The 12,433-nt window shown below is 47.2% G+C and overlaps 1 long non-coding RNA gene across 9 annotated transcripts in view; it reads left to right on the top strand.

Annotated features, from left to right (window-relative positions):
• LOC100685020 overlaps window positions 1-12,433 on the top strand; it is a 41,723-nt gene that overhangs the window by 21,482 nt on the left and 7,808 nt on the right. For 4 of the 9 annotated variants that reach the window (XR_005378605.1, XR_005378604.1, XR_005378599.1 and 1 more), the window contains 2 exons: window positions 4,006-4,164; window positions 6,424-6,570. This is a non-coding gene — a long non-coding RNA (uncharacterized LOC100685020). Of the gene's footprint in view, window positions 1-4,005; window positions 4,165-6,423; window positions 6,571-11,220; window positions 11,330-12,433 lie in introns of all 9 variants that reach the window. The other 5 variants (XR_005378600.1, XR_005378598.1, XR_005378603.1 and 2 more) reach the window with 2 other exon arrangements.

Below are 12,433 nucleotides of genomic sequence, written 5' to 3'. Positions count from 1 at the left end.
CAATCACAGCCAACCTGCTGCCCATGGAAGCTCGGTTTCCTAAGATATCCCCTCCCCTTTCATCCCAGCACGCCTTCCATCCCAGATTTGATCTAAAGGTAGAACCCTTTGTAAAAGAGGGAAAGTGGAAGTAGCGCATTGGATAAGGACAATGCTGCTTGGCAGCAGGGACATATCTGGTTACAAGGGAAATCTCAGCCTGCTAGCTCAATTGGCCTCTTGGGTTCAATCAGTTCATAATTTCAGCTTATTCAGTACATGTGTTTCACAACTCTGCATGCTCCAGAAAATGCATGTGGGTTTGTTTGTTTTTTTATTCCCCATACTGGCTAAATGTGAAAAGTTTGTAAGAAGCATACAGTAGGTTTAAATACTTTTTTTTTCTCAATGATTCTCTGAGTGAATTAACTCTTTTGTTAGGTGAAATTCACATAGCGTTAAATTAACCATTCTAAGGTGTATATTCAGTAACATTTAGTACGTTCACAATGTTGTGCAGCCACAATGATCACCATCAAGTTCCAGAACATTTTCATCATCCTAAAAGAAAACTTCATACCCCTTAAGCAGTCACTCCTCATTCCCCCTTGCCTAAGCCCCTGGCCACTACACACCTGCTTTCTGTCTCTGTAGAATTACTTATTCAGAGATTTCCTATGAATGAAGTCATACAATATGAGATCTTTTGTGCCTGATTTGTTTTACCTGGGATAATGTTTTCAAGGTTCATTCACATGATAGCATGTATCAGTTCTTTGATTCCTTCTTGTGACTCAAGCATATTGTATGGATATATCACTTTTTATTTATTCAATAGCCTGTTCATGGACATTTGGGTTTTTTTTTTAATTTTTTTATTTTATTTATTTATGATAGCCACACAGTGAGAGAGAGAGAGAGAGAGAGAGAGAGAGAGAGGCAGAGACATAGGCAGAGGGAGAAGCAGGCTCCATGCACCGGGAGCCCGACGTGGGATTCGATCCCGGGTCACGCCCTGGGCCAAAGGCAGGCACTAAACCTGCTGCGCCACCCAGGGATCCCCATTTGGGTTTTTCCTGCCTTCTAGCCATTGTGAATAGTGTGGCCATGGACATGCAAAAGTATTTGTTTTCATACATGTTTTCTATTATTTGGGGCATATACCTAGAAGTGAATTTCTGGATCATGTGGTAATTCTATATTTAATTTTTGGAAGGACCACCATTCTACTTTCCACAGCTGCCAAACCATTTAACAGTCCTGCCAGCAAAGTGCAATGGATCCAATTTCCCTACATCTTCTCCAACACTTGTTATTTTTGGAGTTTGGTTTTTTCATTATAGCCATCCTAGTGGATGTGAAGTGGTATCTCATTATAATTTTGATTTGTATTCCCTTAAGTACTAATGATGTAAAGCATCTTTTCATGTGCTTGTTGGCCATTTGTATAAATTCCTTGGAGAAATGTCTATTCAAGACTTCTGCCCATTTTTAAATTGAGGTTTCTGTCTTTTGGTTGTTGAGGTGTATGAGGTCTCTATATATTCTGGATACTAGATATTTATCAGATTTATGATTTGCAAATATTTTCTACCACCCTGTAAGTTGTCTTTTCACTTTCTTAACGCATAAGTTTTTACTTTTGGTGAGTCCAACTTATTTTTTAAAAAAGATTTTATTTATTTGTTCATGAGAGACACAGAGAAAGAGGCAGAGTGAGAAGCAGGCTCTCTGCAGAGAGCCTAATGCAGGACTTGATGCCCAGACCCAGGATCACACCCTGAGCCAAAAGCAGACGCTCAGCCACTGAGCCACTCAGGTAGTCCAATTGATCTATTTTTTCTTTTGCTCCTTTGTTTTTGATGTCGTATCTAAGAGAACATTGCCAAATCCAAGTTCATGATGATTCATCCCTATCTTTTCTTTCAAGAGTTTTATAGTTTTAGCGCTTGCATACAGGTTGTTGATCCATTTTAAGTTAAATACCATAAATAGTATGAGGAAAGAGACCAGCTTCACCTCTTTGACATTTAGATAGTCTTCTCAGCACCATTTCTTGAAGATATTATTATTTCCCCACTGAATGGTTTTGGCACACTTGTTGAAAATCAATTGGCCATAGATGTATAAGTTTATATCTGGATTATTTTAGCTCAATTCTATTACATTGGTCTATACATTTATCCTTATGCCAGTACCACACAGTTTGGATTACTGTGAGTCTGGAGTAAAATGAAGAAGTATGAGTTCTCCAGCTTTGTTTTTCTGTTTCAGTATTGTTTTTGTGAATTCACTCACTTCAATAACAGGAAAGGCTCCTTCCTGGGTCACCCATCATCCCATGAGTCAACTTGTTGGGGTAGAAGGATCCTTGGAGAAAGAATCTAGAGACCTGGGTTCTGCTGGCTTTGCCATCAACTCTCTAGGTGTCCCTTATAAACCACATCTCTTCTCCGTTCTAGCCTTATTCTTCTGCAAAATGGTGACAAACTTATATTTCCTGCTTGGTGTGGGACCTGAAGCTCTTTAGTAAGCTCACCCTGAAAAATGCTTTTAATCCTCAAACTGAGGCCCCAGTTATCAGGGAAGTGACTGTCAGATAACTTCCCCTCCCACAAACCCCACATCTATAGCTACCAGGCTTCTGTCCATTCCTTCCTAGATCATCAGTAAAGATGTTATTCTAGAAAGTACTAAATCAGCAGAGAGGTGAGAAGTCTGGGCCAGGAAGAAAGTTAGAGATGGAGTCACCTTCAGTTCTTCCTTCCAACTGTCATTGAATTATGCTTGATATTTTCTAGCACTTGTCTGATGAATAAAGAATGAAGTCCCATATATTTTATTTAATTTATTTTTAAAGTCTCATATATTTTAGATTGTAGACATTTATTTATTCAAAAACATTTACAGAGAACTATTATGTGCTAGGCATTGGGTTGGGTACTACGGGTTCCACCCTCTGGTAATCAGTGTCACATTTGAGTAACATGAAGGAAAATTTTAGTTATTTTGGAAGTCCCTACTTTTTTTTATTGATTTGAGTATCACTTTCTACTGTTTCAATTGCTACTGCATGTATTAACGGCCTTACAGGAAATCAAAGCTCTGAGCATAAAAGGTCAACTACTGATACACCTGGATGCCACCTTCAGTACCAAGCACAGTCTGTGCTACATGCTTGAAATCATGGTGCACTTGCTACCACAGGTTGACTTTTTAACTTGATGTAATTTCATAGAATTGTGTTCTTGTAGATACAGTCCAAATTCTAGAGTGTGTGCTAAATGTCATCATGTCAACATCTGTCTTTCGTCTCCATTTCTACTTTAACTGCTCTGTATCTCATATTCTAATGTGGGAGAATAGTTAAACCATCAGGGTACTATGGAGGAAGTGAAGGTAGGTTGCACAAGTGTGGTGGACCAGATGATAGATTGCATATGGTAAGGGAGAGAGAGAAAGAGGTATCAAGCATGACTCTGAGATTTCTGGCCTGTAATACCGTTTGATTGGTTCTATCCGGTGAGTTCAGGAGCACGAAGCAGATTTGGGGAGAAAATCAGGACACAGCTTTGCTCAATAGTGTCTGGCAGAGTTATACAACACTGGAATCGCAGGGAAGATCACGAGTTAAGTTTGAGGTGTCATTGAGGCATCCACATGACATCAAATGGAGCATAAAGCAAAGGTCAGGGCTGGAGATGTGTGGGTGGTGGTAGAAACAGTGGGTCTGGATGGAATTGGAAAGGGAGAGAGTATAGAGTGGGGAGAGAACGTAAACTTGAGCCTTGAGGAATACCAGCTTAATAAGCACTAGAGTGAGGATTTCCTGCAGTCGAGACAGAGACGTGACCAAAGTAGTCAGAGGAAGCAAGGCTTCTGTGGAAGCACAGAAGCAAAGGAAGAGAATACTTCAAACTGAAAGAGGGGATTGTATCAACAATGTCAAATGCTGCTGAGAGGTTAAGAGGAAGAGAGAAAATGTCCATCAAGTTTAGTGACATTGAGGTCATTGGTCACCTTAAGGGCTGTTTCCGTGGCATGACTGGAGGAGACAGGACTGAAGGGGACTGCAGAACAAGTGACAAAATGGAGAAAGTCGAGGCAACTCCTCTGGCAAATTTGGCTTCCAAGGACAGCCCATTTCTAGTCCTTCTCCACCTGCACTGAACGCTGCGCAACTCGGTAAATCTCATCCCCTCTCTGGATCTGTTACTCCCTAAGAAGCTGGGGAAGCAGGGAGATACAGTATCTCTAAGTGCATGGATAATTTGCAAACCAAAGGCAGCATGTGTAATTGGAAAAAGGGAACTAGGCACCTACGAGGACGATGGATCAAAAGAGAGTTGGGTGGTATCATTTCTTTAGGGACTCCCCCAATTTCTTTGCGTTAAGAGGGTCATCGAGGACGTTAGGGAATAGAAGGTCCTGAACCACCTCCAGGGATCAAGTGGGCAGTGGGTCTGCATAAGGAAGAATGAGGAAATGGGGAGGGGGCACCAGAGGGACAGAGAGAGAGCTAGAGCTGATGTAACAAGCCCTGAGAGCCAGCTAGTGCTGGGGGAAGGAGGGGGTGCTGGTCTTGCCAGTTTATTCTTTCCAGAAACTGCAGGGGAGGAGGGAAGTCAAGTAGAATTGCTCCCCTGCATCTACTGCAGGCCTGAAGGAAGGCACAGCTGGGCTGGGAAGGGATGAGGAAGGTGAAGAGGAAGCACAGCAGGAATAATTACTTGAGCTGGCAGCCAGCCCCAACTAGAGGGTGACCCCTGGGACCCCAGGCTAGAAAAGAGTGAACGTTCCTTTAATGGCCACAGGTGTTAGAGTAGAAAATTTTCCATGAAAAGGGGGCTGTTCCACATGATTAAAATAACCACTTGGGCCCTCCTGGCAAGCTCAGGCCTCGTTTTTTTCACACTTTGCAGCGTGTCCTTCAACTCCTTTTGGAGGCTGCTCCAAGGATAAATGGCAAAAGAAATTCCTTTTCTTCTCACACACACACTAATAAGCAAGGAGTGGAAGAAAGTGGGGCCCCCAAGGGCAGGCTGGGGAGGCAGAGGCAGGGCACTGGGTGTTTTCTGCAGAGGGAGGCTGGGGGCAGCAGGATGAGGAGGTGCTGTGCTGGGGGTGAAGCTTGCCCTGGCACTTGGTAACCAGTTAGGGCGGGGTGGGGGTTGGTACTGAGACACTGTCTGGTTGGGGACTGCTCCACAGGAAAAGCTGGATATAGAGTGACAGAGACTGAGGTCCTGTCCAAGAGAGAGAGCTCAGGACCTGGTTCCTGGTGGCCTTAAGGGTTAGTTGACCAGGGCAATGTCCCGGGAAGAAGGCTGAAAAGAAGACAAATTAGTATCTTCTGGGGTGTTCCAAGACTGCCCCATCTGTCGGGAGAGGCCAAGACCAGGCATAGCCTAACAGCAGACTTGCACTCCACTACCTACCACCTGGGCAGGTAAGTGGACAGCTTGCTGTCTTGGCTTCCCCTCTAAAATGCAGTTGCATGATGAATGAGGCATTCCCCGAAAAGCCCATAGCAGATAACGCTAATGATGATGACAATGACCATCTCTCTGTCTTCATTCAGCCCAAGACTTCTAGGGTTCCCAACTGCTCTCATCTCGACCCCAGTCCTAGTTGCACTTGGGTTTCCTTGGTTTCTGTAGTGCTGGATGAGGTATTAAATAACACCTCTTTACCAGGGAAGGTCCACATAGCCCCTAGGAATGAATATAGGAGGTTACCCACTTCCACTGAAGGAGTTGGCGAAACGGTTCTTGTTGCTATTGCGGCATTATTGTTAATGAGCAAAAGCTAACAATGGCCATTTCCTGCCATCTTGCTTCCTATAAAACACCCTTTGCCCCTTCATGGGCGTGCCTCTTGCTATCATGGATAGATGCTGGGATGCTGGGCCTTTGCCCAGGTTACCAGCCCCTGGATTGTTCTCCCCTTGCCATACCACATCTTCCCAGGGTTACTTAGGCCCTCTCAGGGGATGTCAGAGTGCTTGGCCTTAGCACCCAGGTCTCACTAATCATCTTCTCTGAACAACACTGTCCAGACAGTTGTTTTTCAGCATGTGATCTGAGGGTTATGTCTATCAGACACCCCTGGGGAACTTGAAAAAGCAGATTCCTCTGAGCCCCTCCCCCATTCTGAATTCGAATTTCTGGGACGACCAGGGAATCTGCATTTGTAATGATCCCTACAAGGGAATTTTATGAGACACACAGTTTTATCCCTGATCATCTTCTGTCCCTCATTGTCTATGCTAAATTGGCAAGACTGAAACACATTGCAGTTCCTCTCAGAGTGTCTTATATATGGCAGGGTTTAATAATGCTGATAGATGATGAGATAGATGACAGATGATAGATAGATAGATGATAGATAGATAATGGATAGACAGATGATAGAGCAAAACCTTATTACAAGTTTTGGCCACAGTTCTTCTGGAATGTCATGGAACTGAAGTGTGCGATGCCTGGATCTACAAAGCTACTGAGAGCAAAGGCAGCAGGAAGGTTCCACTTGGATGCAGTAACCTGGCAAGACAGGGCTCAAGTCTACCGCTCACTGGCTGAGTGTCTTTGGGTGAGTTACTGAATGTCTCCAAGGCTGATTTTCCCATTAGTATGACAGTATAGTAACAGTACGTGCTCTCAGGAGTACAGTGAGCATTGACCTAGATGCTGCAGACAGCAAGCGCCCCTGTAAGCCTGGGCTGAGCTCTCCAGTCCTGCCTGTCTCTACATGGCTGCCTCCTCTCTCGAAGCCTGGCTTCCATGGCTCCTCCCTGCTTGTGGCCAACTTCTAGCTAGCTTACAACTCCTCAGAGGGAAATATCTCCAGATGGAGGCCCATCTCTCTCAGTCGCCATAGAAGAGAATCTGGAAGGGCCTTTAGGTCCATCACAACCCTAAGCCTCCCCAGTCAGGTATAGGAATCCCTGGGGTTGCAGCTCCACCATGCCTGCCCACCCCAGTTCTCAGAGAGAGGGGAGGAGTGTGGGGACAGGCTGATAGACACCCCCAGGCATCTACTGTGACTCCCCAGAAATAAACATCTTTCCAGCCCTAACCCTACATCTTCCTAGGATTAAATCCTCCAGCTTCTGAGCTACTCCCCTCTCCCCCTGCTCCATCCCCTTAGTCCCACAAGCCTCCCTACCCAGTGTGATCCTCCCAAAACTAACAGTGTGCCTTCCACTTGTAGGATGGTGGAAGAAGTCCCAAAGTATGAGCCTTACCCTCACCTCAGGGTGCTGACAGAGTAGCTGGTAATGTCAAACCAGAGTACCCAAACTGACTGGAGATGTGTCTGGTACTAAGCCATGAGCAAGGGCTCTGAGGGCACTAGGAATCCAGAGGAAGGAGAGTCCCATATAGGCTGGACTGATCAGGGAAATCTTCCTGGAAGAGGAGGAACGAGCTTGAAGGTTGTGGGGGTTGGGAAGAACATTCTAGGCAAGCACTGGAGGAATGGAGAAAGCCCTACTGATAAGCTGCCCAGGTGGGAAGGATTGCAGGGGGAAGGGGTGGCAGGACACAGAGGGAGAGAAGCCAGCTCAGCAGGTGCTGTGATTATGGAGGGCCTCTTTGGCCAAGCATGAGCCTCCAGACTGCGTGCTGGAGGTCCGGGGAGCCATGGCCTCCCTCCCACCCTGCTCGGGCAAGCTGGCTCTCAGGCTTCCCACAAGTCCGGGTAACACCGAGGCTGCCCCATTGATTGGCCTGTGAAAGGCCACTTGGTGGGCCCGTTGCCGAGAGACGGCCCCAGAGGCCAGGGCTGGGATTAGCGAGTGGCCCTGTTTGCTCTCCTTGCTGGAAGGAAAGAGGACTTTGGTCTCAGCTTATCAAACTGCCCCGGGTTTGAAAGCCTAGGAATGCAGCCTTGGGCAAATGTGCAGGTTCACAGGACACCCATTAATCAAACAGTCCCCTTCCCTCCACCCCTAATAACCTGACTCCCACTGTACACACACACACACACACACACACACACACACACACACTCCCACTGCACTTTTATATGGTCTTTTGGAGATCTAAGCCCAGTTGGCAGCTGTGCCAGGTCCCCTGCTATTTCAAGGAGAGCAGGTTGGCTCGGATACTGTGTCTTTTCCCTGGTTTGCCTGGTGGGCCTCCCGGGGGCAGCCCCAAGTCCAGCCGTGGGCTTCCACAAAGGTGTGTGGGGCTGGTCAGCCACCCCACTGCTTCTTTGATTCATACAAGTAGCAACATGTTGTCCCCCTAAGATGGAAAGAAAAGCATTCTAGGCAGGAACTTCTGGAAAAAACTTTTAAAAATCATAAAATTCTTTTTTCAAGCCTTATGAAAAAGGACATTATTTGTTCTTTTATGCAGCAGACGTAACTGTAGTAGAAAGTCACGTATCAATCCGGAGGTCAAATCTCATGGCTCCTAACCCAAGGGCTCCTGTCTCTTAAGGGCAAGGAGGTGGAGATGGGAGCACTGAATCTAAGCGAATTGAATTCCTTAGGAATAGGGACGCCTGGGTGGTTCAGTGGTTGAGCGGCTGCCTTCGGCTCAGGGCATGATCCCCGACCGGGGATCAAGTCCTGCATCGGGCTCCCTGCAAGGAGCCTATTTCTCACTTCTCCCACTGTCTATCTCTCTGCCTCTCTCTGTGTGTCTGTCATGAATAAATAAATAAACAACCAAATAAATAAAATCTTCTTTTAAAATAGGAATAAATATAAAGAAAAATTAGAAATGTGAGTTTCTATTAATTAGAAACCAAATGCCCAAACCCCAGATGGGAGCATGTAGCTTTGTAATACCCAGCTGGAGAAGGTTCATGGCTGTGAGAAGATGGTTTGAGTTGCCTATGGACCAACTGTGGGCAGTGGCTACCAGGTCACTGATGTCAGCCTCCGTGGCAGAAAGGATAGAGACAAGAAGAGAAGAGAGAAAGGGCCAAGATACCCTACACCGTTCAGACGTTGTCTAAAATACTGTGTTCCGTTCTGGACAGCACACTTGAAGTTGCCCTATATCGTAAAGGGGAGCGCAACCCAAGAGGGTGAGTGGCCAGCGAGGAGCTTCAGAGCTATGTCTGGTGAGGAGTGTGTGCAGACTCTGGAGATGCATGTCCAGAGAAGAAGTTCACTAGCTTCCCTGGGGATGCATTCATTACGTCTCTGAGCTCTGCCCACTGCCCTTCACATCGTGGCTGCTGCTCAGCACAGACACCCAGCACCTCTGGCCCAGACTTCTCCAGCAGCCCCTCCTGGACACTCGGCCCGAGTGAGTGGATGGCCTGGGAATCGGCTCCTTTATCCACAGCCAGGGTGGCCTCATTAAAATCTACACCTGGGGACGCCTGGGTGGCTCAGTGGTTGAGTGTCTCCCTTTGCCTCAGGGCATGTCCCAGGGTCCTGGGATAGTGTTCTGCATTGGGCTCCCCTTGGGGAGCCTGCTTCTCTCTCTGCCTCTGCCTCTGCCTCTCTCTCTGTGTGTCTCTCATGAATAAATAAATAAAATATTTAAAAAATAAAATAAAATAAAATCCACACCTGATCCTGCCTTTCCCTGCTTAGAACTCTGCAGTATGCTCTCCCACCCACTCACCTTGCCATGGCCCCAGGATAAGATCCAAATGATGCCCTGCAGATCCTGCAGCTGCTCTGTAGCTCCATGCTCTAAGTCACCTGAAGTTTGGGGATGTTCTGCTGCACCCCCAGACTTTGCATACCCTGTTGGGAGGGCTTAGAGCCCCCGGCACTGCCATCCAAGTACCCACTGAATGAGCTCCAGCACATGGCTTGCTGCCGTCTCCTCTGGGCAGTGCAGCCCCCCATGTGCTCCCCTAACCCTGCAGGTTCCTGACCCTGTGAGGCCTGCTCGGCTTTCCTGTCTGCCCTCTCCAGCTGCTCATGGTCAATTCCATGTCTGCTCCCAACTCCCAGCACTGGGCCCAGTACCTAGTAGGTATCCTATCAAGTATTTGCCAAATGTATGAATGCCAGCTGTTTTCCAATATTTGAAAGGCTGTCATGTGGAAGAAGGGTTGGTCCTCACCTGAGTAGCTCCAGGGGCCCCGTCAAGACCAGTGAGTGGAAGTGACTGAGAGGCAGGACATCAGTGGACTCTGCCTACCACATAGCTGCTCCCAAGGGAGGGAGCTCCCTGTCACCTGTGGTCAGGACAGGATGGCCCCTTGAAGTGGGGGCAGTAGAACAGATTTGTTTCAATGAGATCACCTCTGTGCCTTCAAGCTCCAGGGCACTAAGGGTTAGTTTCTAATTTGGGGCCCCCTCCACATACACGCCACTCATGGTACAGAGTTGAGCTCTCCCAGCTGAGAAGCCTCAGGGCTGTCAAGGAGCAGGATGCAGCCCCAGCTAGGATGGAAAATCTGTCACCATTCTGGAGAGGCATGCTTTGTGTCTTTAGGAAGGCAATGAGATTGATGTTTGGCCACTAGACCGTGGGCCCCTAGGAAACAGATGGACTCATGTCCACCCCAAACCTGCAGGGCCAGCACTTGGCTCTCAACCTCTCCTAGAGAATCAAGCATTGTGTTCCTGCCCAAAGCTGGGACCGAGGTCTTTGACATTAGATCCAACCCAGGTGCAGCAGGGGAGGGGAAGTGACCTCAGCTCAGCCAGCACGGCTCCTTGGCCTCAGCTGGGCTGTCCTCCCTCACCAGCAAGGTCACTGTTATCTGCTCTGTGAATGCGCTCGCAGGGCCTGGACGCCCTCCAAATATGTAGAGGGAGTTTTAACCTAACCCAAGACTAGAAGGCCTCCCACGCCTGACATTTTCCAAGTGCTGTAAACTCCAGGCAAGGACAAGAAAGAAAGGCGCTTGAAAGCACTTCTACAGCCAGAGGCAGTCCATGTTACCTGCCATGTGTTGTGTGTGTCACAGTGTGTGTCTATGTGTCAGCGTGCATGCCGATGCCAGCATGCATGCATGTGTGTGCACATGGCAATGTGTCTTGTGTGTGTGTGAACATGCACGCATGCGTGTGTGCATGGGTGTGTGCGTGTGTCTTGGGAAGGCGTAGAGAAGCCATTTGCCTTGATTGCAATGCTGGAGTTATAGAAGCATTTTGTCCAGAACCCTCTCCAAGGCTGGGAGGACAGAGTAAAATGGCCCCAATTCTCAATCTCTAACTGCTTGTTGGATGTGGTCACCAGCCCTCTGTCCCTTTGAAACCTTGAACTGAACCTTCTTCAACCTCCACAGTAATTTCTGCTTCTCCTTTGTTGCCAGAGGTGCCATCACTTCATAAGGGTCTAATCCTCTAAGCCCCGGGGAAAGAGTAAAACAATATGGGACAGCCCTGAATCCGTACCATCCCATTGCCAGTTATGTGACTCAGGTGAGCCAGCCTCTCTGTGCCTCAGTCTCCCTAACTGTCCAATTTGGAAATGGTCTGATGAGCTGATACATGTGCAGCTGATACATGAGCAACACTATTACTTGTGGCTTCCCAAACCCAAGTGTGTGTTTTTGTGGTTCTCTCTGGATTTATTGTGGTTCCCCGCATTGTAGAGCCACTTACCCAAAACAAAAGACAACAGAGCAATTTCCCAACCTCCTTTCCTGCAAGGGCACAGGTGCATAACTTAGGTGACACCAAGCAATGCACCTGCATGAGACTTTGAGTTGTTCGCAAGGAGGCAGGCTGGGTGGGACATCTGCCAGGGGGCATGAAGAGCAACCGAGGCCACTGAGCAACAGTTCCCTGACCAGGCCAGTTCCACATGGCTCTGGGGATGGCTCCCCAAGGAACAACCTAGAACTTAGAGCTCACACACATCTTTAAATTTTTTCCTGCCCTAACTACTGGCTAATACTGATTCTGTGGTCTGCAACTAAGCACCCACCAACCTCTGAGAATTCACTACCACCTTAGGCATCCAAGTGGGAGCAATTAGTAATGTGTTAAATGAGACTAGATGTACAAAGCACCTAACTTTGTGTCTGCTTTTCTCCATAAAAGACCTCTGGCGTCCCTCAGAAAAGAGCCAGGCTCTTTCATGAAGCACATGCCCTTTTCTGAGCTTTGCAACAAAGCCTGATGGATCAAGCCCCAGATGTGTGCAAAGCCTCGTGGTGCCCTGTATCTCATGCTGTTGGTGTCTGGGAGATTTAGCCTCGAGCAGACCCTAATGTTAGCCAGCCTAACCTTATTGTCTCATTTTAAGATTTTCCTCCATAGCTAATGAAGACCCTCCAAGCACTAGGTTCTGAGTTAAATAGTTTAGGGAGCATTAAAAAAAAAAAAAAAAAAAAGGTCCAATACCTAATCCTAAAGAAGTTAGTTGGGTTGAGAAGACATCTCAAATGTGTGGGAGAAAAGAATGACCAATTTATAAAGTAGATTTGATCTTTTATTATTGAGAGGAACAGACTGTACCCCTGCTCCCTGCCAGAGAGGATGAGATGGGTCTTGCTGAAGGAGACAGGGAGGTTTTCCCAA

This window comes from Canis lupus, chromosome 25 (genome assembly GCF_011100685.1).
Source record: "Canis lupus familiaris isolate Mischka breed German Shepherd chromosome 25, alternate assembly UU_Cfam_GSD_1.0, whole genome shotgun sequence".
Lineage (NCBI taxonomy): Eukaryota > Metazoa > Chordata > Mammalia > Carnivora > Canidae > Canis > Canis lupus.
The sequence above is the reverse complement of the archived record's forward strand: the minus strand, read 5'-3'. Positions and strand labels throughout refer to the sequence as shown.